A 26109-nucleotide genomic window follows, 5' to 3' on the forward strand; every position below is an offset into this window, starting at 1 on the left:
TTTGGCAAAACAAATTTTCCCTCGTTTGAAACCCATAACTCGTCTGGTCTCTTTATACATTGTGATTTAATCCAGGAATCTCTTTCATCCTCCCTGACGTTATTCTGTAATGCTTTTAGTTCATCTATTGTATCTACGACTTTCAAGGCAAATGCTTCAGCTGGTTCGAGTTCTGGTTCACTAATCGAATTCCATTTATCTCTGAGTAATATACAGTTCAAGGCACAAAATCTTGTGACTTGATCCGCATATGCATTTCCCAGAGAAACATAGTCCTGTCCTTTTGTATGAGCACTACACTTTACCACTGCAACTTCGGCTGGCATTTGAATAGCGTGTAACAATTCCCTTATTCTTTCCCCGTTTTTCACTGGGGATCCTGAAGAAGTCAGGAAACCTCTCTGTGACCATAGTTGTCCAAAATCATGCACAATCCCAAACCCGTACTGACTATCAGTGTAAATGGTGACTTTCATCAATGCAGACAGTTGACATGCTCTTGTAAGGGCTACAAGTTCTGCTACTTGTGCAGAATAGACTCCTTGAAGCCACCCCGCTTCCAAGACACCTGTTACAGTACATACAGCATATCCTGCTTTCAAAATTCCCATCCCATCTCTTAGACATGAACCATCAACAAAAACAATTTGATCATTTTCATCAAGCTTAGTATCCTTAATATCAGGTCGGGGTTTGGTGCAAAATTCAGTCACCTGAAGGCAGTCATGCTCGACGTCTTCAGCGTCCTCAATTTCAGCATTTTCACCGGGAAGCAAGGTTGCTGGATTCAGCGTAGTGCACCTTTTCAGCTGCACATTCGGTGAGCCCAGAATTATCGTTTCATACCTTGTGAGTCTTGCTCCAGTCATGTGTTGCGTTCGGGAGCGGGTCAAAAGTATCTCAACTGAGTGAGGGACCATGACTGTTACTGGGTGTCCCATCACTATTCCTTCACTCTGAGTGAGGCTGATACCAACTGCTGCTACGGCACGCAAACACCCTGGAAGTGCTGCTGCGACCGGATCCAAAGTAGCTGAAAAATACGCTACTGGTCTGTTTATGCCACCATGGGCTTGAGTCAAGACAGACAAAGAACATGCATCACGTTCATGACAAAACAATGTGAAAGGCTTTGTGTAATCAGGCATACCTAAAGCTGGAGCCCTACACATGCATTCCTTTAATTCAATAAAAGCATCCATCTCATCTCCTTTCAACTCAATTTGATCCAAGGCATCCTTCTGGGTCAGTTTCAGTAAAGGCTTTGCTAGAGTTGAGAAGTTGGGAATCCACTGACGACAGTAACCCACCATTCCCAAAAACGTCCTCACCTCCCTCCTTGTCTTTGGTGGACTCATTTGAAGTACACTCGTTATTCTTTCCTTCATTATTCTCCGTGACCCTTTCTCTATCTGGTGACCTAAGTATTTCACTTTCTTCTGACAGAACTGTAATTTGGAAGGAGACACCTTGTGTCCATTCCTTCCCAAATGGTTCAACAGAGCAATGGTATCGGCTGTGCAGCCACTTTCTGTCTTTGATGCAATCAGTAAGTCATCGATGTACTGTACTAGGGTTGACTCGAATGGCAATTCTAATTCTTCCAAATCTTTCTTTAGAATCTGATTGAATATTGACGGTGACTCAGAAAACCCTTGAGGAATTCGACACCAACTGTACACTCTGTCTAAGAATTTGAAACAAAAGAGAAATTGGCTGTCCTCATGAAGAGGCACCGAGAAGAACGCTTGTGACAAGTCGATGACTGAGAACCACTCAGCATCGCAAGGGACCTGGAACATTATCACAGCTGGGTTTGGTACGACAGGGCAGCATTTGACTATGATGTCATTTATTTTCCTCAAGTCCTGCACGAGTCGGACCTTTCCACTCGGCTTTATTAGTCCCATTATTGGTGAATTACATGGACTGCTTAACACTTCTTTCAGCACTCCCTGTTTTACAAATTCGTCAATGAGTTGAGCAACTTTCATGAGGGTGTCTTGTGCCATGTGGCATTGTGGGGTCTGGGGAAAAGTTGCATTGGGCTTTACAGTCACTTTCACTGGTTCCACTCCTTTCATCAATCCCACCTCTTTCCCTGTCATATCCCACACTTCCTTTCCGACTGTTTCCCATAATTCAGCTGGAATATCTTCTTCAGTTATCATCGGGAACAGACAAATCAGAGGATAATCTTCATCGACAGTTTCCATCTCATCCCCCTCTGCACTGTCCTCTTCTTCCCCATCACTGCTCGTCTGTATTTTTATTCCCTCGTTCGAACACATAATCGAACAACCCAATTTACACAATAGGTCTCTCCCTAACAGTGCTATCGGGCTTGAGTCACATACCACAAATTGGTGTAACCCTTGATAGTTACCAATACTGACTGGTACCGGATCTGTTATTGGGTTCGTCAGGTGCCTGTTTGCTACTCCCACCACTTGAACTGTCCTCCCTGAGAGTGGCAAATTTGGTACTTCAATGCTCTTAACAGTTGAACGTGTTGCTCCTGTGTCAACCAGGAATGAGACACGATGACCCATTACTCTTCCCTCCACGTACGGACCCTTTTGATCAACTTCCAAGGATGCTGCAAGCACGCAATCTCCTTCCTCTCCTGAACTTTCACTCTCCCATACATTGTTTATTCCACTCTCACTGTGTAATGGGAACTGTTGTACGGTGCCATTTGTATTCATTACCTGACCCGAGACCTGTGGAGGAACCATCACTTGCTGCTGACTCATTGGTGCCAAAGGTATTTGCATTTGCTGATTAGGTACCATGGGTAACTGCTGTTGCATTGGCTGCATTTGCGTCATCTGCATACGGGGCATCTGCATCTGCTGCGGCTGCATGGGCTGTAACCCCTGCAGCTGATTTACGGTCTGAAAATTTGGATTTGGACCTCTCATTTTCGGTCCCCTCATTGTCTGAAATGCATTGACATCATTGTTTTGCTGACCAACACCTGCACCTGCACCTTCCTGCACCACCATCGGGCACTCGCGTTTCCAATGACCGACGATTCCGCACACGTGACACGGCCTCACCTTCTTCATTGCCTGCACACCATTCACAACAGTGTTCAAATCCGGACCATTATTCACAAAACCTCCTCTGCCTCTGCCTCTCGCCTGTGGCTGAAACGCCATGTTTCCCTGCAACTGCGGCTGCGGTTGCGGTACCTGTTGTTGGAACCCTTGCAACCCTTGCAGACCTTGCAGAACTGTCTGAGCTGCCTTAAGCTGCATCATCATCACCTTCTCTTTCAACTTTTTCTGTTTCACTTCAATTTCGTCGCTACAGTATTTCGCATAATTCAACACCTCATCAATCGGTTTCGACTGCCAGCAAATTAAATGCGACTTTATCATCTGACTTATCTCTGGTCTCAGCCCTTCCACAAATCTAAACACAAAATGAAGCATGTCCTTCGCCTCTATTGTTTCCGTGCCACTGTAGTTCTTGAACGCCTTCAGCAACCTCTCATAGTAACTATGAATCGACTCTTTAGCTTCTTGGGCAGTTCGATCAATCTTCTGCCAATCCACATTTTTCGCGGCAACCTTCATCTTCAAATGCTCAATCACCTTATAGTACAAGCTCATCACCATAGGTGATGGTGCACCCGTATCCCTGTCTCTTTCTGGTTCACTTGTCGGCCAACCTACAGCTCTTTTGCAATCCTCCCACAAATCTGCCGGAACCACAATCTCAAAGAGAGTATTTAGGTCTTCCCAGAGACATTTTGCAAGCTTAACAAACCTGTCAGTCTGTTGATACCATTCAATCGGTTTCTCTCTCAGTTTGGGAAAATCATCCGTAAAAGACTGAATGTCGCTTCTGTGCCATGGTACATGTATTAATTTTCCCCCTGCTGTCTCCCTCATTGGTAACATGGTTACTGCATCACTACTCTGCGGTCTTTTCTCGTTGAGCTCTGTAGCACTGTCCCTCCTCTTTTCCTTTCTCTTTACCCACCTGCTTTCCCACTTGTCTAAGCACCTCCACACTTGTGCACTCTGCAGCAATTCTCTAAGGTGCGCCTTCATGCCTGCTGACCTCATGTGTTCAAAGTCTGTGGTCCCAAAATCCAACCTGTAGCTCCTGCTCAAGTGTTTTGTCTTGTCTATGTCAACCCCGTTTTTGTCAGCTATTTCCTGCAAGCTTTTATGTACTTTGTTCACTTCTCTCGTAATCCTGGGACATAGATACCTCAGCTCTTCTTCCGAGTAGGACTCTAACCTATTCACACCCATAGTCCCTTCCACCAATTCTTGTGCTTCCATGTTCAACCTCATCCTATTCATATAATCTTCTCCCTTCCCACTGTCTGAGCTTTGTGTGGAATTCAGACTGTTGAACCACATCAGTGTAGCGTTCACATCGACTGCCATTGATGGTTGCGGCAACTTTTCAGTGTTCGATGTTAGAGGTATTATCAGTGGGGGGCTCGACCTCACCACTGTCGACTGAGCACATATGGGACTAAACTCCATCAAGGATCCGGGTCCAGTTGGTTGAACCGCTATCGGAGTTATCCCTGGAGTGTTTTCTATGCACCTTCTTTCTGCCCCACTCTGCAGCATTGATCCCTGACCGCTCATTCCTAAGTTAGGCTGACTGTACAAAGGTACCGGTGGACCTACAGTAATGGGTAGTGAGATCGCGTCTGGGTTCTGTCCATTTCCCATGTTCTGAGACATGTTCATTCCCACACTATGGGTCATCATTGCCGGCATGCCCATCTGACTCCCCGTCATCTGAGCATGTGCGTTTCCCCCCTGCATCTGCTTTTGAGGCATCAAAAACTGGCTTGATTCGGCTTGTGCCAATGTCGGGTTGTGACCATTCTGTCCTCCTATTGCGGCTGAATCTATAATCATTCCCGTACTATTGTCACTGCTGTAGTACCTTGGGACCTGCGGCTGATAATTTTCTGCTGGTTTCAACATGGGCACATCTGGATATATTCTCCTCACCTGCTGTATCTGCGGGGTGAACAGTAAACTCGGGTCCTTAGACCCCGACGATGCTCCTGAACTCTGAGTTTCACTGTTCTGTACCGGTGCCGGAGGGGCAGAACTGGTACTTGGACCTTGTCCACTCTCCGCATAAGGTGGTGGACGGTCGTTCAGCAATTGCATTATTAACTCCTCATCCTCTAACTCCTCTTCTCTTCTCAACTTTTCCTCGTCCTCTCTATCCTTAGAACACCTCCTGTTTGTCTTACAGGTAGCTTTCTTACCTGTCTCCTCTTCTTCCTTAGTAATTGCGGGGAACAATTTTATCCCCTGCAATACATCTGACCTCCACACCTTCTGTGCATTATCCCACCTAGCGTCCGCTAGTGTCTTTTCTACCTTCCTTATCCTGGTCTCGAACTTATTTTGCTGCTGCTGTCTAGCCATTAGTTCCCAAATTGCTAGAGCCTCAAACTGGGCTGGCCTTGGAGGCACCTTCATGTCGTACATCGCGAATCTCAAATTCTCTAGAATCCTTATATTGAATGTTCCATGGATCGGGAATGCTACGCTCCCATGTTTCTCTGTCAACTTGTGCCATTGCTTTAGCCAAAGGCACGGAGCTACCCCTTTTTCCTCCATTACAATGTAAGCTGGTGTACCTTCGGGCGGCGTCTCTTCTCCTACGCTCGCTTTAATGTAAGACTCCCCCTTCATCGCACTCTTGAATGCTTTAAAAAATTTCATTTTCTCGTCTTTTATTTCACAAAGTTTGTAATCAATAGGTGACTTTAATTCCCGGAATACTCTTCGCTTGCCTTTCCCCTTCCAATCGAGCCCCACGGACTGCGTCCAATCTGTGCGCGACCCTTCTCTGCAACCAACCTATCCCAGCGCGGCTCCTAGTGACGTCACACTCACACACACTGCGGCTGACAAAGCCTCGCGGCTAGTCCTCCTTCACTCAGCTCCCCTCGTAACAACTTCTTGCATGTATTGCGAGCTACCAAAAATATAAAACAGATCTGTCGGTTTACTACAGGAGGGGTAACACAATCGCTTCAGAACCTTAGGGATTTTTCACTAGCCTCAGCAGTTATTCCATCTTTCTCGTCCCCACGTTCGCAAGCAAATCTGACCCGCAGACCTACTCTCAACTTGTCAATGATCTATTCTAGTGCACTTAGAATCTTGTCAAAGCCCGAAGTCGAAGTTTCTTTCACTCCCTTACACACGTACCGACTTGTTGACCACGCCCGATCAACCTACTAAACCGCCCAGACCACAACATAAAACAACATACTCCGGAGTCTCTTGACCTCGCAGGGCCCGTCTCAACAACAACAACCACGTGGACCTTTTTATGCACAAAGCGCCACACGCACATGAAGTTCGACGACTTCCCTACTCTCACACTCGGAGTCGCACCTCCGCTACTTCTATGAAGTTCGACGACTTCCCTACTTCTACACTCGGAGTCGCACCTCCGCTATTCTCTAAAATCCTCGCAACCTTTTCACACACTCTGCGGCAATAAGCTGTGCAAGCGCAAAACCCTAACTTCACTCATACCATCACCAGTACCGCCAACGCTGATCTCACACCTCCATTCTCTTCATTCGCAAGCTCCGAGATCCCGGGAAAGTCGCGGTGGACTTAGCCCATCATCATTTTCCCAATTAGTTTTATCCAAGAAAAATCTAATTCAACTTCTCGAGTGGGGTCTCAAAGGGCGTAACCGTTAGTTCAACACCATGTACTTTAAGAGTACGGGGTCCCAAAAGGCGAAACCCTCCTCTGCTACCATCTACTGATAGAGCGTTCCGTACTAGTAATTTACCTATACTTTGGACGCTCTTTAGGCCGATGAATCTTTTGGCTAAGTGGGACCCTCGCCACTCTTAATCAGTCAATTTCATTAAATCAATAATCAATAACGAACGTAAGCAATGCCCTGATCAACATAACATTTAACAATTAATCCAGAATACATTTTCGGCGAACCCTGACCTTTCAGTCAGGAATAACCACACCAGTTTATTCAAAGTTAGTGAATTTATTTCCCTATATTAACAAAGCTAGCACAATATAGATGTGTCTCAACACCAAATGATAAACATAAATGAACATTAATAGCTGTCCATAGCGGCGAAACAGGTGCAATCTATGTAGCATTTGAATAACAAGGCATTCGATAATAGCAATGCAAATCACTAGAACTATAATCTGTAATGAGCTAATTGCATACATTTAGTCAGCATAACAAGGTCTCAAATCGCATCGTGCAACAAAAAAGGAATCCTCATCTATCCTCAAATTAGCATCGGCATGTGGGACTTCATGCAAAACAATTTAGCAACATAAATTTGAAAAACTCCTAACTAGGGCTCTTATCAAAAATCAGCAGTTGGTTACCTAAAAGAAACACAATGCAATTTTACAATTTCCTTTCATATTTACCAATTACGATCAGCATACAAGGAAGTCTTCGTCTCACAGGTACCGTTTCTCGATCAGCATGGGACGGGGCAAAGGGGCAGGGGTGGACGGGGCAGTTGCCTCACGGCGGCAAGATAAACTACTACTTCATGCAAAGGGACAAATCAAAGTTAAAGTCTCTAGGGTAAGAATCATTTAAGTCTCTTTCTCTCGATTAGAGAAAGCATCAAAGTCTCTTTCAAAATGGCGTCGCAGCAAGGTGGGCCATAATAGCTACGGAATGGCGCAATGTCGGGCAATAGCTGGTAATGGCTGCAAAAGGCCCCTTTCTTCTCGTGCACCTGGTTTTTATAGACAACAGTTCAAATCCAGTAGGGTCTTCCATTGGAGGGTTCATAGGTTAGCTTCAAATTGTCCAATCAAAAACGACAGTTCTCAAGCTTTTACTTAAGCATACATTATCCTTGGAGACGGGTACGCAAGTTGCAACATTTTATACCAATTAACTCACTTTCAGAGCTTCCATTGTCCGCACCTGCAGATCGACCTTGGAGTAAAGAGAAAATATGCCAGGCTGGCACGAAACCTTAAGATAAGCATGTGAACGATCTCAGTGGAAAAGTACAGCTTCAAGCAAAAATACACGTTTAATAGCACATTGGAAAAATACGAGCATCTAAACCGTGAGACCAGGCAACTAGGCCGAAGCCTCCACTAAAGTAATGCTAAGCTAAAACATTTCAAACAAGCAAATCGTGGTATACGTTTACAGTTATGTCGGATTAGTGCAATTCTAATACATCACGTTATATAAAGCACGCTTATAAATGTTGGCAAACTACTCTGAGGGCACATTTTGTCCCCGTACAATCTTTATTAGTTCGGTTAAAGTCACACATGATTATTTCACACTACATTTATGCGTTAATAAATGTAAAACCTTCATTTCAGCTTCATCAACACCGACGGAAGACCTACTACAGACCCCCAAACCAGGGGCAGAGACCTGGAGAGATTAACAAAAAGTTTTGATGACAGGGGCTAAGTCCTACAGGCGGTGGCGATACACACACAGCTGCCGGACAGAGACAAGTCCCGATCCCCTTTGAAACCCTAGGTGCCTACTACCTGAAACCAACATGGACACAGTTTTCCTACAAGCCCTCGATATCTACAACCACAGACTGTCATAGAAATGTTGCAGGAAACATAGGAACTTTGATGAAAAAGCCCTGACACAGAGACATGATGAGTACTCTACTTTAATGAATACTCTTCAGACATGGAACCACGGAGAACCGCCTCCCCCCCCAGAAGGCTTTAACCGCCTCGGACTGCTTAGACTGTTCGGATTGTGTGATAGTTTTTGTTGGCTCCCGATTACTTTTGTTTCTCAACGTCCCTCCCCTTCATGCCGGGTAACACTTACCATATCCTGTATCACTTCTCCCATCTAGAATCAGGATCCATAATGTCCTCTGGAAAATATGGGAACTGACGCAATACCCTTGCACACTACTGGCTTGCCCTGGCAGGGTTGGGGCAAAATGATTCTGAACTGGGTTTTGAGCTCCAGACCCCGATCTACTAACAAACGCAATAGTGACATAATGATGGGCATTGGTGCAAAGCAGAACAGACCACAGATGCCAAGTCCCAGAGCATATACATGCCACAACCCCTCAGAATAACCAAGGGGAAGCGACCTAAGTAACAACACTACTTGCCCCTGTCCTTTCCTCGCGCTTCCCCCATCCCCCCCGCACAGGGACGCGGCCAACATGCAACCTCCCCTCCTCCCCCCATCCTCTGGTCACAAACACATACCACACCCCCGAACATAATTGGAGGCATCCACGCGGAGGTCTGGGGCGCCTCGTGGGTGCCGCCCACCCTCCCCCCCCCGGCTAGGGGCCCGCTGGCCGGGCGTCGAAGCTCATTCGGCCTAGGTTTTAGACCCGCCAGTTAAAGTTCGTGTACTTCGGGATTTGTATCCCGGTCTCCCTTCTTTACCTTCTTTTTTATTTCTTCTTCCCCCCACTGTCTTCTCTTTATTCTCTTTTCAACTCCTCTTCGTATCCAACGCGCCCTTCCCCCCCCCTCTTCCCTCTCCCCGACATCCTCTTCAGTTCACAGAGTCCACCCCACTCCCCCGAGCTCATACCCCCGGGTGGGCGGACACAGGTAACAAGGATACCCAACCAGATGGGAGCACCGGTAGTTCCCCTCAGGGTGATATCATGGAACGTAAACGGCCTTACCCACTTTATCAAAGGGAAGAAAGTCCTATCCTACCTTAATTCTAAGCAGGCAGACATCGCCTTATTACAAGAGACACACCTAGACAGTCTTGAATCTGATAGATTACGACGTGACTGGGTGGGAACCGTCCTGTTTAGTTGCACCCCACTCACACCCGATACGGAGAATGCCCCAAGAAAAAGCGGGGTGGCGATCCTCTTACGCAAAACCCTCCCTTTCACGGTCGTCAAATCGTGGACAGACCCCGAGGGCCGATACATATTTACCAAACTGAAAATCGGGGACTCAACACTGTGTGTGGGATCAGTCTATGCACCAACAGGTCCAAAACGCCTCTTCTTTCTCCAGCTCAATCGACTTCTAACCGAGATAGGGGCATCCCGTTACGTTATAGGAGGAGACTGGAACCTAGCAAGGGACGCAGCATTGGACAGGACGGGGCCTCTAGACACGAGTAACAACGCAGACAGGGCCATCCAGTCTGATATACTCGCGGATAACGGTTTGGTTGACCACTGGAGGCTGACTCACCCAACGGACAGAGAATTTACCTTTCTCTCGCCGGTGCACGGTACCCAATCACGGATCGATTACTTTCTCCTATCCCATAATCTTATGGCCCACACCTTGGGGGGCGACATACTGGAGAGAGGCCTTTCAGACCACTCCCCAGTCCTTATAGCCATCCGCTTAGGCCTGGTATCCCCGGGCCGAAAACCCTGGAGATTAGCGATCCATCGATATCGATCACCCCAAGGTAAGTTGCAGCTACAGGATCATGCGACCACTTTCGCCCAAGACAACCTCGGTACAGTTGATTCGAGTCGAACTATATGGGCCGCAGCCAAAGCCTCGATACGGGGACAGCTCATGCGGGATGCGGCGATAGCGAACAAACACAGAAAAGAGCAACAAGCGGCTCTGGAACTCGACATACGCCGACTAACCAGACAATATACGGCACACCCCTCCCTTCCAGGCCGCTGAAGTTTAGAGCAAGCACAATTGGCCCTTAATGAGCTATACACCACCCAGGCCGAATTCGCATTACAGAGACTCCAAGGGAGACACTATGAACAGGGTGAGAAGGCGGGACGACTGCTCGCAGCCCAACTCCGTCAAAGAGCAGCCGCCCTAGCCATCCCAGCCATTCGCTCTCCCTCCGGGGACATACTGACCCACCCGCAGGCCATTGCAAACGAATTTGCCCAATTCTATAGACACCTTTACACGCCGGAAACCACGACCAACCTAGCGCAAGCTACCACCTTTTTAAAGAAGCTAGACCTCCCCTCCCTAACAGACGAGGGCCGTAGCCTATTAGAAGGGGAAATAAGCAGACAGGAGATAGATAAAGTCATCTCTGACCTCCCGTACCACAAATCACCCGGAGAGGACGGATACCCTGCAGAATTTTATAAATGGGTAGGGGCAGAGGCGATTGATATCCTATGCGAAGCCCTCAATGAAGCCTGCGAAACACAGACATTAGGGGCCATATCCAATAATGCCACAATAGCTGTCATACCGAAGCCTGGGAGAGATCCTTTATTATGCGGCAGCTACCGACCCATCTCTCTACTAAACGGGGACATCAAAATTCTATCAAGCGTCCTGGCAAACAGACTACGTAAAGTAATCCCGTCCTTAATACACTATACACAGGTGGGGTTTGTACCGGGCCGCACGTCTAGGAACCACCTACGAACCCTGTGCCATACCTTATGGGCGGCCAGAGACTCCCCAGAGTCGGCGCTGGCCCTGTCCTTAGACGCCGAAAAAGCGTTCGACCGCATAGAATGGCCCTACCTATTTGCAGCCTTAGAGAGATTTGGCCTAGGCAACAAATTTATCTCCATGGTACGACTGCTCTATGATCAACCCACGGCCAGAGTCAACTGCGGAGGCTTCCTCTCAGACCCTTTCCCTATCCGAAGGGGTACACGGCAGGGGTGCCCCCTTTCACCTCTCCTGTTCCTTTTGGCGATGGAGCCCTTGGCGGCAGCCATCCGGTCCTCCCCCTCCATAACCGGCCTACCACTACCCGAAGGCACCTCCAAGATATACCTCTACGCTGACGATATCCTCTTAACACTCACGGACTTGGAAAGATCCATACCGGCCCTATTAGAGGTAATCGAGGACTTCGCAGCCCTATCAGGATACCGTATTAACTGGGACAAAAGCGAGGCATTCCGCTATCGCGAGTAACCACAAAAGCGGCACTCCTAGGCTACCCATTCCGGTGGACGCCAAAACGTCTTAAATACCTAGGAGTGCTTGTTAACCCTGGACTGGCACACATGGTTGCGGACAACATTGACCCTCTCATCACGCGGATGAAACTGGACTTTGAGAAATGGACCCAGTTAGGCCTTTCCATGTGGGGCAGAGTACAAGCGGTTAGAATGGTGACGGTACCCCGCTTCACCTATATCCTAGGTCTCCTGCCCTTACAAGTGCCCCTCTCCACACTAAGAGGCATTGATGCACTAATTAGATCATTCGTGTGGGGCACAATGCGACCGCGGCTATCACCAGCCAAGCTTTTGGCCCACCGCATAAACAGGGGAATGGGACTCCCATCAGTGGAACACTACTCTTTAGCCCTCCAAATGTCTCAGTTATCCAATACACTATCGAATATACCAGATCCCCCCTTGTGGATAGCAGTGGAAAAACGACTCCTGACTGCGAACGAAGGACTCGGTGGACCCTACCGTGCAGACCTCACAGCCACTAACTCAGAGAATCCTATCCGTGCGGCGACCAGGGCATCCTGGCAAAGGGCCCACCGACTGTTTGGGGCCCACCCCCTCATACATGCCCAAGCGCCCCTGTGGCACAACAGTGGCCTACGCATAGGTGGCGAGGTACTCCATTGGCCGCAATGGAAACAGGCAGGCATCCTCACCCTCTCACAGGTCCTGGAGAACGATGTGCTCAAACCCTTCCCCAAGTTACGGGAGGAGTTCGGCCTACACCCGAACCAGGAATGGAGATACATGCAACTCAAGCATTGTCTCTCCCAAGGGAGTACACCTCCACTGCGGGGATCCCTGCCCTCACCGATAGTGGCTTACCTGCAGCAATGGGGACAATGCAAGGGAGTAATGTCGGGTCTATATGATCTAATTATTCGACGGCTTTACTCCCAACCGCTAATGGACAAACTACGTCTACGGTGGCAAACCAGGCTGCAGCAGGATCTAGACCCAGATGATTGGGAAGCTACCCTAGAGACACTAGACAGAGGCACCCGGGAAGCACGCTTGAAATTCTGCCTCTTCAAAATCTTACATGAATGGCACTGGTCCACAGCGAAACTGCATAGGACCGGACTCCTCCCGCATGCGAACTGCTGGCGATGTCCAGAAACATCTTGTGACCTGATACATATCTTAGTAAACTGTACAACAGTACGACCACTCTGGGATGCTGTGAGCTCCACTCTGGCTGAAGTAATGTCACTTCCGTCACCACTTCCTCCTGCCCTTATACTTCTGCAAGATACGACCTCCCTACCAGACCTCCCTAGACCACAAAAGAGACTGTTGCACACAGCGTTAGCTACTGCAAAAATTTGCATACTCAGACACTGGCGGTCAGAGACCCCCCCAAGCCCGGAGGAATGGATTACAGCCATGATCCGCACTGCTATGCATGAACGGATCATCTATAACTTACAAGACCAAGCTCAATTATTCCTACAGGTATGGGCTCCCTTCCTTACAAGGGGGCAATAGTGCCCTACCCGGAACCACCACTGTTCCCTTCTCCCTTCCCTTTCCCTCCCCTCCCCCACATGCGTCTCTTCCCCCTTCTCCTCCTCGCTCCCGTACCTCCCCCTCCCTCTGTATTTTCCCCCCTCTCCCCCTCCTTATCTCCCCTTCTCTTCCTCTCTTTTCTATTCTTTTCTCCTCTCCCACTCTTCCTTTTCTTTTCTCTTCTTCCCCTTCTCCCTCTCCCTTTTCCTACTGTCTCTTCTTCTTTTCTCCTTTTCCCTCTTTCTTACTTTCTTTCCTCTCTCTCTCTCTCTCCCCCTCGCCCCTTATCCCCACGTCTCTTTCTAAAATACCCACTAGAGTCCGAACGTCGCCTTCCAGCAATGCTCCAAACAGACCTCCATGGTAGATCCTTTTCCCTATGTCGTCTGCTAGTCACCTGGTCCCAACCGAAACAGATCACAGAGTTGACATGAGCTGCAACACCCATTATCCGTGCAGCGACATCCTTTGCTTCCCAGGGTGGCACTCCCCGGTCCTTTTGTCTGAACAGGTACAACCTACCCTTTACCCTCATATCTTTACCCTCTTTAAACCCCCCCACATAGCCTAAAATATGTTGGAAGTGAACTCTACCTCAAGTTTTTATATTACGACTGATACCTTGTTTGTGCCTTACGAGTTTTTTCTTCTCCTTTGGTTTCCTAATATCACTGATGTGTAATTACTCCCGATTGACGGGACCCTGATCCCACTGACTCTGTATCATATTGTGTTATTAACAATAAAAGAAAAGTTTAAAAAAAAAAAAAAAAAAAAAAGGGATGATGGGCACTGTTCCATAGGGAAACACAGTGCAAACACCTTTGAGTCCACCATGTTGTCACTATTTTGGGCACATAGAGGTCCACCCCAACCCCCAGCATCACCACCACCCACACCACAGGGAAACTATAAGTGGAGGAAGCCGATCCTCCTTTATTATACGTGCTTGTCTGTTGTGTGCCACTGGGGGCCTCTTACATGGGGGCCCTTTGCTGGCATTGGTTCTGTTGGGGTTGTCCTGGGGACACTGGGCCCCTGTGATGGACATTGTGGTTGTGGTACTGTCTCTTGTCTATTCCTAGACAGGTGTCATTATATGGTTGCTTGTACAACCGAAAAATTACGTTCGGCTGACTAGTGGCAGATTTTTTGCCACTAATCAGTCTAGCGCCATTTTTGGTGCACTAGCACCATTTTATGTAATGCCATCCATCACCGGCTAGTGTCATTTTCTATGACACTAACCATTCCTTAGCGCCACGGTGCATCATTTTTTAAAAACGGCACACGGATGGCACTAGGGAATTATGGTAGCTCACATTCAAAATTTTGGTGCACAACTGAGCTAGATCAGTTGTGCGTAATTTTACGTAAATATGGGCCTCGTCTGTAGGGATAGAAGATATCGAGTTGTGCCCATTAAATGAGAATTCTTCTTTTATGATCTCATTTGACAACGAAAGCCTGATCTTCCAGGATGACCTAGCACCTAATCACAGAAATTTTATGGATGTCTCAAGAGCAGTAATTACTAGCAAGGCCACGCCATCTGTGGGCTCAACTAACCCGCAGTTCCTGAGGGATACCGATGTTCACTTTCTGCACCCAAAATCATTGATAAAAATCCCTGGGGATCCTGCATCTCATTTTCCCATAGAAGTTCCATCAGTGAACAAGATTGCATTGTCCCCTATAGTAAAAATCATTAAACCTCAGGTTTCCTTCTTTGAGTTGGATGATATATCCTGATCCACACAGGGTGAGGTAGCCCCTTGAAACAAGCCTTTGGCATCCTTTAGATGCCAAGGCCAGACTCCAGTTTTTATACGCAAGTCTGACCTGCGAGCTATCATGTTAGTGAGGAAATTGCGTGGTGGCAACTAATGGAAAAAACATCTCCACCAAATCAAAGAATGGCAGAATAACATGCTGATAAATCAGACGTTCAAGTAACAATCTTGCAAAACTTGGCGGATTACACCAAAACCAAAAACTAAACAATTTAAATTCTTTGATAGTACAGGGTCAGCGTTCAGCCCCTTTTTACAATGACGTTACATGCTTTCGCACTCAACTTTTGGGAAAATTGGCTGACCTTTCAGTGATGTTGCCATCTCTAACTACAGAACTGTAAAAGGAGGTGCTCCTCATATTTTGAGGTCCATCAAAAGCAAGGCCCGTAGTCAAGGTCGCAACAATCGTTATAATGATGACCTTGGTGGCCATGGATCATGATATACGTCAACCCCCCATAGATCCATACAAATTAGTATCAATAAATTGTCATGTCTGGGAGGGGACGCCAGCAACAGACAATAACAACTCTGCCAGCATGGCTTTATGACAGTCCTCTCCAGTATATGTGGAGCATTACTCGCTTGTCAATGGACACAATACTTACACTCAAAAGTCTCAAATTATCTAAAAAGTACCTATGAAAACTTAATAAAAAGAAAAAAGGACAGTCCTCGCAACAAAATCTGTTTTTTTGGGGGGGGGAGGTTCCGCACTAGTCAGCAACAAAATACTTCTGAGGGTGCAACAGAGTCGGAAGATGTCAATAGTGAGCTGTCTCCTCCACGTAATGCACAGTTAACGGCCCACAGTATAACAACGGGGTTAGTGGCATAATCGTCTAATTTGACTACTTCCAAAGTTACAGCCGATTGCCCTGACAAGAGCTTGACGCGGAATCAACTTATTATTATAACACAAGGAGTCGATGATAAGTGTTGTTTGTCCCAAGGGACACAAACAGATCAGTGCTCCGAACGCAAGAGGGGCCTGACTGTACTGTGGACCAAGTCATCATAGCTGGTGGGGCCCACCAAGTAAGCTTTGTGCCAGTCTTCCAGCTAGTGATGAGCGGGATGTTGATTCCTTTACTTTGCTCCCTAATGTTCATCTTGTAGTCAAGGATCATATTCTCCAAGAAAGACAACCTCAGGAAAATCTTCCTTGGCCTCTGGAACCCCGTGAAAGAGTCAGCACCAGGTGGTTGCATCCTACCGCCAGATAATTTGCCAAAGGGAAGTTCTGAGGCATTTCTCCCTCTAGGCTCAATCCAGCAATTTCTGAGGGGAGTGTTTCAAACAGTGTCTTCTTATATCCTGAATATGTATCATGGGTCAGGGAAAATAAACTAAACAGGGGCAAATTATTAAAGTTATTTGCTGCCATCCCAAGCCTAAGCAATATTACTAACAAGGACATTGACTATATCGGGTGGACCGAGTGATGAAAGCAAAATAAGAACAAAAGTTAGGGGGCAGATTTAAGAGCACCTCCTTGTGCCACATTAGCGTCATTTATTTACGCTAATGTGGCCAACAAGGCCAAAATCACCATGGAAAATTTACAAAGTGGCGCAAAGCATGCATTGCCCCACTTTGTAACCCTTTGCGCTACATTATGCCTGCGCCAAGCATGATGTATACAAAAGTGGCGCTCCCCCATTAGGGGGCCCAAACAATGGCGCAAAGAAATCTAAGAGATTACTTTGCATCATTTTTTTCAGCACTTTTAACGCCTGTTCAGAGCAGGCGTTAAGAGAAGGCACACCATTGTTTACAATGGGCTTTGAGGATTAGCGTAAAAAATGTTGACGCTAATCCTGCAAAGCTCTGAACTAGCATCAAAAATTGACGCTAGTTCCCTAACTACCGCCATGTTGTGCCGTATCTTAGATACGGTGTACACATGGTGCCATTAGGGGGGCGCTAAGGGGCACAAGAAAAGTGACGCTGCACTGAGTGCAGCGCCACTTTTCTTAAATCAGACCCTAAATTCTTTGACAATAATATGGGCTGTCAACTATATGTAGAAAAGGAAAGATTGGCTTTTTGGAGTATAAGGATTGTCGAACAGGTTGAAGTCATAAATCCCCCAATTTTTGTCCTCAACCAATTTTAGCCACACAGGAGCAATAATGCTTCAAATTCTGTCCACTCTAAGATCCCAGTCATGCGGGGCACTTCTATTCAACAGTTTATCATTTCTTTTAGAAATGGCCTAGTCATGCACAAAAACCTGGATCCTAGCAGCAAAGTTTGCAGCTTAATGAGCACCTGGATGCCTCCTGAGGCTAAACTTGCAAGTATGTCCCCCCCACCTGCCCTAATAGACTTCCTGGTAAAGCACCAACCCCATTAATGATTGGCACATGGAATATCAGGCGCTATAGCCATCTAACATCTTCTCCAGAACACTTATATTATTTAAGTACTTTTAATGTAATCTGCTTGCAAGAGACATGGCAATTATGTACAAATCCCTGGTTGGACTAAACCGAGTATTACTTTGCTGCATTAAGTTCTACCAAGGGGACTAACCATCTGGGGGTATTGCAATATATGCACACAATCATCTGGCCTTTGCCATTTCCACCTTGGCTGAACTGAAAGGATCTGTCATTATTTTCAAACTTGAATCCTCAGTTGCGCAGGTGAATCATTCAAACTCATTGGTCCGTGCAAACATGAATCAATCCTAGTCTGGAGAAACAAAGGAAAACAATGCTAAATGTTATTGACATTTTAACAGAACTAAGGCCGGATCATTTAAACACCACGTGGCTATTAACCAGTGACTTCAACGCTAATCTGTTGACAACAGTGAATGAACAAAAGTAGTTGGATGTTGAAGACAAAATATGGAATATTCCCTCTCTCAAACCCTCCTCCTCTCTGAGAAGCCCAAAGCTTGTCACTAAATTGTCCTCAGCTCTGCATATGATGGGTTTGCCTCCTTAAATGGCTGGGGTGCCTTTAATTACGACACTACTTATACGCCCCTCATGGTAAAGACTTGAAACACTTGATTATCTACTGGTTATGATCCAAGACTTTCATTGGACCTCAGATTTGAAAATCGATCACAACTTAATAAGCGATCACGCTATATTAACTTGCTCTGGTCACTTAGATACTGCGCCTTTACATAAGGAAATTCAGCTGGGAGATCAAGCAGAGCTGCAATCAATAAAGCTGATACGGTGGGACGTAAATCTTGAACTTTCAATTGTAAAAATCGGAGAAATTCAGAGGGCCTCGTTTACAAGAAACTGGTGCACCAGAATTGATGCACCAGTCCTGGACCCCCCTAACGACACCATGGTAGCAGAGTTCCACAGCGCATGTTTCCACAGATGCATCAGAAATTCTGACACATCCGTAGCGCTAAACTGACGCATTGCTGGACTAGTGTCAGAAAAATGACCCTAGTCCTGTAATGTGAGGGGGAGGTCAAATGTAAAAAAAAAAAAAAACAGCATCACTTTAACATCTGCTTCTGAGCGGGGCTCAGAATGGCACATTGAAATCTTGTAGATTTCCCTGCGCCAATTCTGCGCAGCTTTTAATGGGGAAAGTCTACCTTGCATGCATTATACCTGGCGCAGGTGTAATGTGGTGCAACGCTTTACAAACCGTCAGTTTGTAAATGTGGCGCAGTGTGGGGGATTGCTTGCCGCGCCTCAGAGTTAAAGTAAAGTGAATCTATGGCGGCGCAAGGGGCTTGTAAACAAGCACCAGAGTTTTATGCATGAGCTGCAGGCACCTCAAAAGCAAAAAAGCAGGTACTCTGGTCTGCGCTGAGCCAACGCAGCCTTTCATGATACTGCCCCTGTTTTCTCAGCGCTCAGTAACTGAAATGCCTGACTGAAGCACTACATGAACATATAATATGATAATTTCTAGTCACAACAACTTGTCTTGTGATGTACGTGGGCTGCTAACAACATAAACGTGAATATATGGAAACCAGGCTGTAAATAAGTACATATCGTAAAACTGTAACTTAGCAATACAAACGTGGGCGTGATGGCTGGTAATGGCCAATACTGAGAATCCAAGATACTAATTCTATAGCCAGCATTAACTTGGAAACCGGGCAAGTCAATGATTCACGAAAGACGTGCACAGGAAGAAGCTTATGTTTTATGCATGTACACGCTGCACTCGGCATACTTTAAGTGTTTATGCCCCATTTACTTTGAAGGTTAGGATTTCCAGCACCTACTGGTATTGGCTAAAATCAAACTTCTAAGAAAGCAGTACTTTTATTTAGACAAGCCTTAAACTATGTCATTTTCAGAAAATAGTTAATTTTATTAGCAAAACGTGTTTTAAAGAATCTCGCTGCTATACAGTTCCATGTTCACAAAATACAAAAATAAGCTATTTATGTTAAAGAGTATAGGTTACTGCCCTGCATGTTTCCCAGGTCCATGTGTGATGTACTTCCCCAGGCCAGGTTTTTCCTTTGAATTCTGGGACTTCTAGTTTTATTTATTCCATTATAAAACAGGACTACAAGTCCCAGAATTCAAAGGAAAAAAACTGTAATGTAGCAGCACATCACGCATGGACCTCGGAAACTTGGCAGCTATGAGATTATATATGTATCACACCAAACCGCAGCAGTGTTATTTTTAAGTGAAACAACTACAATATACTTTCAATTTAAAGCTGAACTCTTGAGTCATCAAAACAGTTAAAAAAAAAAAAGTCGATCAGGTTTTTCCGTAGACCCTAACTAATGTACGTAAGGAGAATCCGGATGTAATACTGAATTCAAGTGAGAATTTATACTTATTTGTTGGCGATTCTGAAATCCCGACTGAATTTTGACTATTCTTTTGTGCAAAGAACCCAGCTCAAGCTTTTTGAAGGGGAACAACAATAAAAGTAAAAATATGTTTTCTGTACATAACTTCAAATCACCCCAAGGGGCTCCTAAACTTGGTAACTGACATGTGTTGCTATTCCCCAATTTAGTGGCATTTAAGTTACTGACCTTAGAAGGATGGAAGGCTTGGGCTGGCCTGACTGCGTTCATGCTGATGGCCCTCAGCTTACACTAGATGTCACTGGAGGATTAACTCACAGGGCCATTTTACTATAAATGCAACAGTTATTTCGTTTGAAAGCGCCTTTATTTATCCCATTCATCTCACTTCAGGTTTTCATGAAATATCGACATAATCTCACTGCAATAGAACACGGAAAGTTAGTATTATCTGTTAAAAGTCATCTCACCCTATCCTATGTGGTTTAGTATTTGGAAATTCATAAGTTTTGTATAATGGTGCCTACAAATTCAATACAAAGCACAGTCAAGATTAGGGTTGGGTGTTGGACTCCGCTCGCGGAGTTTGCAGAGTTTTTCCCACTCCGCACTCCGTTTAGAGCCCGGAGTTCATTTTTTTCTCGCTTGCGCTCGCCAATATTGAGTTAGCAAGATTTTTCAATGTTGGGCAGTTGCGGATAAATGCGACCGCTCGCATTGAGAAACCTTCCGTTCACGTTGAGGATGCTGGCGCTCGATTAGAAAATCTACTTGAGTGGCAAAAAAGAAGCAGCGCCCTCTTGCCCTGCACGGGAAGACGTTCACGCTGATTTTTCAGTGCAGGACAAACACTTGTCACAAAAAATCAGCGCGAATGGCATGACCTAACGCACTTCACCACTTTCGGAACTCCGCGCAGTGCATTTGGTTTGGTCACTTCGCGGAGTTCCACTTAGCGGAATTCTGCCCAGGCCTAGTCAAGATACATATAGTCAACAGTGTTCGCTACCTCCAAATTACACAGCAATGGCTCTCTGTTTCAGTCAAACTAAATCATCCTCCCATGATGTCTACAACCTTTCCTGTCCCGGTCTAAGAGGAAGGAAATTGAAGTGGGAGTTCCTTCAAAGGGCAGTCCATTCCTCACTCTACTTTCTACAGGGAATAATTTCTGTTGCTACCACATGACTTTGGATATGTTCTTTTTTTTCTTCACATAAAAGCTTAAAAGTTCTTTTACTGATAGTTAAACGGGAAACATCAGAGTATAGCAAATACAGAATAATATTATAAGTACATTTAAAACCTAGAAACCTCGGCCTTAATGTGCCTTGAGCTGCACAGGAGCTCCTGGGGCAGTGAGCCCCCTTGCTCTGCACTCGCAGGACTTTTTGATGGCAAGTGAGTGCATGCAATGCCTTCCATCATTTTACACTGGCTTGCGCCACGCGAGCACGCTTGCAAAAAGTCATTGAACAATGCACGCATTTACATAGGTACAATATAGTTTTCCTCATTACTCGGAATGCCTTTACCAAATACAGAGCATTATTGAACAAAGTAGTTTTCAGAAACAATGTAAATGGCATATTTTTAACACTCGGAACATTGGCCCGTATTTATACTTTTTTTAGCGCCGCATTTGCGCCGCTTTTTGACGCAAAACGGCGCAAACCTACAAAATACAATGGGCCCATATTTATACTTTTTGACGCTAAACTGCGCTAACGCAGTTTAGCGTCAAAAAGTTTTGCGCCGTCTAACGCCATTCTGAAGCGCCATGCGGGCGCCGTATTTATGGAATGGCGTTAGACGGCGCAATCAGACCGGCGCTGCCTGGTTTGCGTGGGAAAAAACCACGTAGACCAGACAGCGCCGGCGTAGGGGGAAGATGGCGCATGGGCGTCTTAAAATGGGGCAAGTCAGGTTACGTCGAAAAAATCGTCTTAACCCGACTTGCGCCATTTATTTTCGACGCCCATCCCCCATCAACATGACTCCTATCATTGTAAAGATAGGAGTCATGCCCCCTTGCCCAATGGCCATGCCCAGGGGACTTCTGTCCCCTGGGCATGGTCATTGGGCATAGTGGCATGTAGGGGGGCACAAATCAGGCCCCCCTATGCCACAAAAATAAAATTTAAAAAATAAAAAATAAAACTTACCTGAACTTACCTGAATGTCCCTGGGGTGGGTCCCTCCATCCTTGGGGGTCCTCCTGGGGTGGGCAAGGGTGGCAGGGGGGGTCCCTGGGGGCATGGGAGGGCACCTGTGGGCTCATTTTGAGCCCACAGGCCCCTTAACGCCTGCCCTGAGCAGGCGTTAAAAAGTGGCGCAAATGCGCCGTTTTTAGCCACGCCAACTCCCGGGCGTCTCTTTTGCCCGGGAGTATAAATACCACGTAAAGGCCTGGGAGTCATTTTTTAGACGGGAACGCCTCCCTTGCATATCATTAACGCAAGGAAGGGGTTCACGCTAAAAAATGACGCACATTCCGGGAACTTTGGCGCTATTCGCCTCTAACGCCATAGTATAAATATGGCGTTAGTTGGCGTTAGTTTTGCGTCGAAATTGCGTCAAAAAAAACGACGCAATTTCGGCGCAAACGGAGTATAAATATGGCCCAATGGTATTTTGCAAGTTTGCGCCGTTTTTGCGTCAAAAAACGACGCAAATGCGCCGCTAAAAAAGTATAAATACGGGCCATTGTGTGGCCACAATGGCCCACATTTATACTTTTTTGCGCTGCATTTGCGCCGCTTTTTGACGCAAAAGTGGTGCAAACTTACACATACAATTGTATGTTATAACTTTGCGCCGCTTTTGCGTCAAAAAATGACGCAAATGCGGCACTAAAAAAGTATAAACATGGGCCAATGTGCCTAGAATTCACGCTTCTATTTCATCTCCAAACACTTTAGACTTGAATATTGTATACCTGTTAATTTTACAGCCTTTAGCTAGCCTTTGTCAGACGCCCGCACATTGTGAAACGTGTTAGTTAACGATCAGTTTACTTACTGTGAATCATTTATATAATGTATCATAAAGCATAATATATAATCAGTGCTTTAAATTGGCCGGTACTGTCCGGTACGGAGTACCGGCACTTTTTTTATTTTGAGAGGGAGAATACCTGCAATTCTCAAGAAAAACTTAACACTTGTAATTGGAGAGTACCAGCACTTACCCGGAAAAAGCTACTTCTTGTGTGCAGAGTACCTGCACTTCTATTTTTCCATTTCAGGCACTGTATATAATATTAAATAATGAGAAAGACGCCGGAGTTACTGTGCTGGGCTGTCTGCCCCTTCAGAGGCTCGCAGTCTTAGCGGACCCCTGGGGTTCGCTGGGATATCAGAAGAGAAGATGGAGGCAGCAGATGCTTTGCGTTCCCTCTGCGTGGGCCCCGCCCAGAGAGGTAGGCTGGTTATATCAGGGGGGCATATAACTGGCAGGAACATAACGCCATGGAAAGGAGGTGTGGAATATTCCCCCCTCTTAATTTATCTTTGGTGGGGCTGGGTGTCTGCCCGACCCTTAGCTACCACTTACTGACTCTGGGCCTACAGTAAAACATGGCACCGTACAACTTGGGTGGACTTTTGTTGTGCATCAGTGGGTCCCAACCTGTGGTCCAGGGACCCCTGGAGGTCCACAAAGCCTCCTCAGGGGGTCCGTGACTGCTTAGAAAATGAAATAATATTAACAGATTAGGTCCCCAGCCTTCAGTAATGATTCAGTAGGGGGGTCCACAGACCCCAATAATGATTCAGTGGGGGTCCCCGGGTTCCAGTAATGATAAAGTGGGGGTCCACGGAAGTCAAAAGGTTGGGAACCACTGTTGTACATCATTCGATAGGCCACACAGAGAGATGTAAAGCTGATTCTTTTTCACACTGGTAGTCAATGAAGGGTTTCAAGGGAGGAGCAGACCAAGGGATGCATTGGGATCTTTAACAGGATGTGCACTGCAGCATTCTGGGCTATTTGTATTCGCTTGACCACATATTGAGGGCTTCCCAGATAAACTGAACTGCCATAGTGAAGATGTGTCAAGAACGGTCTTGACAATGGCAGTTCAGTTTATGTTGGATCACGGTTCTTTGAGGGACAGAGGGGGAGCCAGCTCTGAATCTTCCATAATGTCCGGAATAGGCCGTAACAGGAGGCAGTACGATTTATTGCTTGTACCACCATCGTAAGATTGCTGTCAATCCAAAAGCCCAACATTTTTATTTCAAATTTAATCTGGGGTAGTTCTTCTAGATAGTCAGGCCACTGAAGTTTTGACCAGAGAGTGGAGTTGTTCCTGACTACCAGGACCTCTGTCTTGTCTCCACTGGATTTCAGGTTACTGCTGGACACCCAGCCAGTGAAATCTCTTAGACAGATATTAAGTTGGTTGGAAAGTACTCCTGTGGATGATGTTAGGGAGATGATGATTTGAGTGTTATCACCATATGATACTGTTGGGAATCCATGCCCCATTATAATGTCTACAAAGGCTGCACATAGACATTAAACAGTGTGGGGCTTAATAAGGCCCCCTCCTAGGCACCTCATGTTCCAGGAATAGGGTATCTCTGCAGAAGAATTCCTCACTCACTTGGAAGCTTCTGTCCCTCAAGAATGAGACTAACCATTACCAGCTGTGCCACTAGTTACTTCTTCCTCCAGTCTTTTAATAGGAATTGGGTGGGATATTATGTCAAACACGGTACTTAGGTCTAAGAAAATGACTGAAGCTCTTCAGTCATAGATAACAAGGCTGTTTCCGTGTTGTTTCCTGCTCGAAAACCTGTTTGAGTAGGATGGAAAAATTCCTGACTCTAGGAATGTGAAGAGATTTTTGTTCATGAATTTCACTATGACTTTACTGATACATGGAAGAAGGGAAATTGGTCTGTAACTTCCCAGTGATGAGGGGTCTAGGGTCGGCCTTTTCAAGAGTGGTTTTAACACGGCATGTATCCATGCAATGGGGCACTTCACTGTCTCAAGTGAGTTATTGAGTATTTTGGCCATGACTAGGCAGATGGAATTTGCACTTTTAGAAAGGATATTAGCGGGTGTGGCGGCCAGAGGGGATCCTGAGTTGATTGTGATAAGGCATATAATATCATCTGTTTTGATTTTGGTGAAGGTTGAAAGAATCGCCTTGATCTCTGTCTGGCGGGTTAGAGTGGCGTTAGTGATTGGGGACATGACCTTAGGTAGGGAGGCGCAGATGTTATTAACTTTTTCTTGAAAGTAAATTGCTAGCATACTACATCTGGCTTCAGAGGCTAACTGGCCTGCTTGGGACGTGGGCGACTTCATAAAAGTGTTAACAACTTTGAAGAGCTCTTTTTGTTTAAATAGCTGCGTTTTCAATCTTTGCACTTATGAAGGAGACCCAAGCCTTCCTTATGGCATAAGTATATTTTTTAAACCATCATCTTATAAACTTTATTAGCAGTGACTGATAAAGTAAAGACAGGGAAACAATCAATAGATACCCTACAAATGGAGGAAAAAAACATTAAGGACCAGATTTATAAGATGATGGCGTTGACAAAGACGCTGGAGGACAAAGTGGAGGATGCACATTGGTGCCGCTTCGTAACAACATAAGATATTTGGACTTTTTGGAGGAAGGGAGCACACTGCATCAGAGGCCTTTCTGGGGAAATAGATACACCAGGTTCTAAATCCTCAGGGCCGGTTGAGGCTGATTCCCATTAAGAGAGCGTAGAGGGCGCTGACAGCGAGACCACCGCCAGTAGCTCCACCCAGCGCACTAATAGCTAAGATATTCCGTTACAAGGACAATGATGCTATCCCTAAGGCGGTAAGACTGGCCAGAGCCATACACCATGATAACCATATGATCGCCCTATAACCTGGCTACACCAGAAAGGTTTAAGCTAAAAGGAAGACATTCCTTGATGTGAAACACAAACTCAGGATAATGAGCTTACAATATATGCTGTTATACCCAGCCAAGCTGGGGGAGGTTGTACAAGGGAAAACACATATTTTTGAGAGCCCCGAGAAGGTTTGGTCGTGGCTGGAGGTTTGAGATGCAGTTCCCCTGTCAGAAAATTGGACTT

The sequence above is a fragment of the Pleurodeles waltl genome, chromosome 11 (assembly GCF_031143425.1).
Source record: "Pleurodeles waltl isolate 20211129_DDA chromosome 11, aPleWal1.hap1.20221129, whole genome shotgun sequence".
Lineage (NCBI taxonomy): Eukaryota > Metazoa > Chordata > Amphibia > Caudata > Salamandridae > Pleurodeles > Pleurodeles waltl.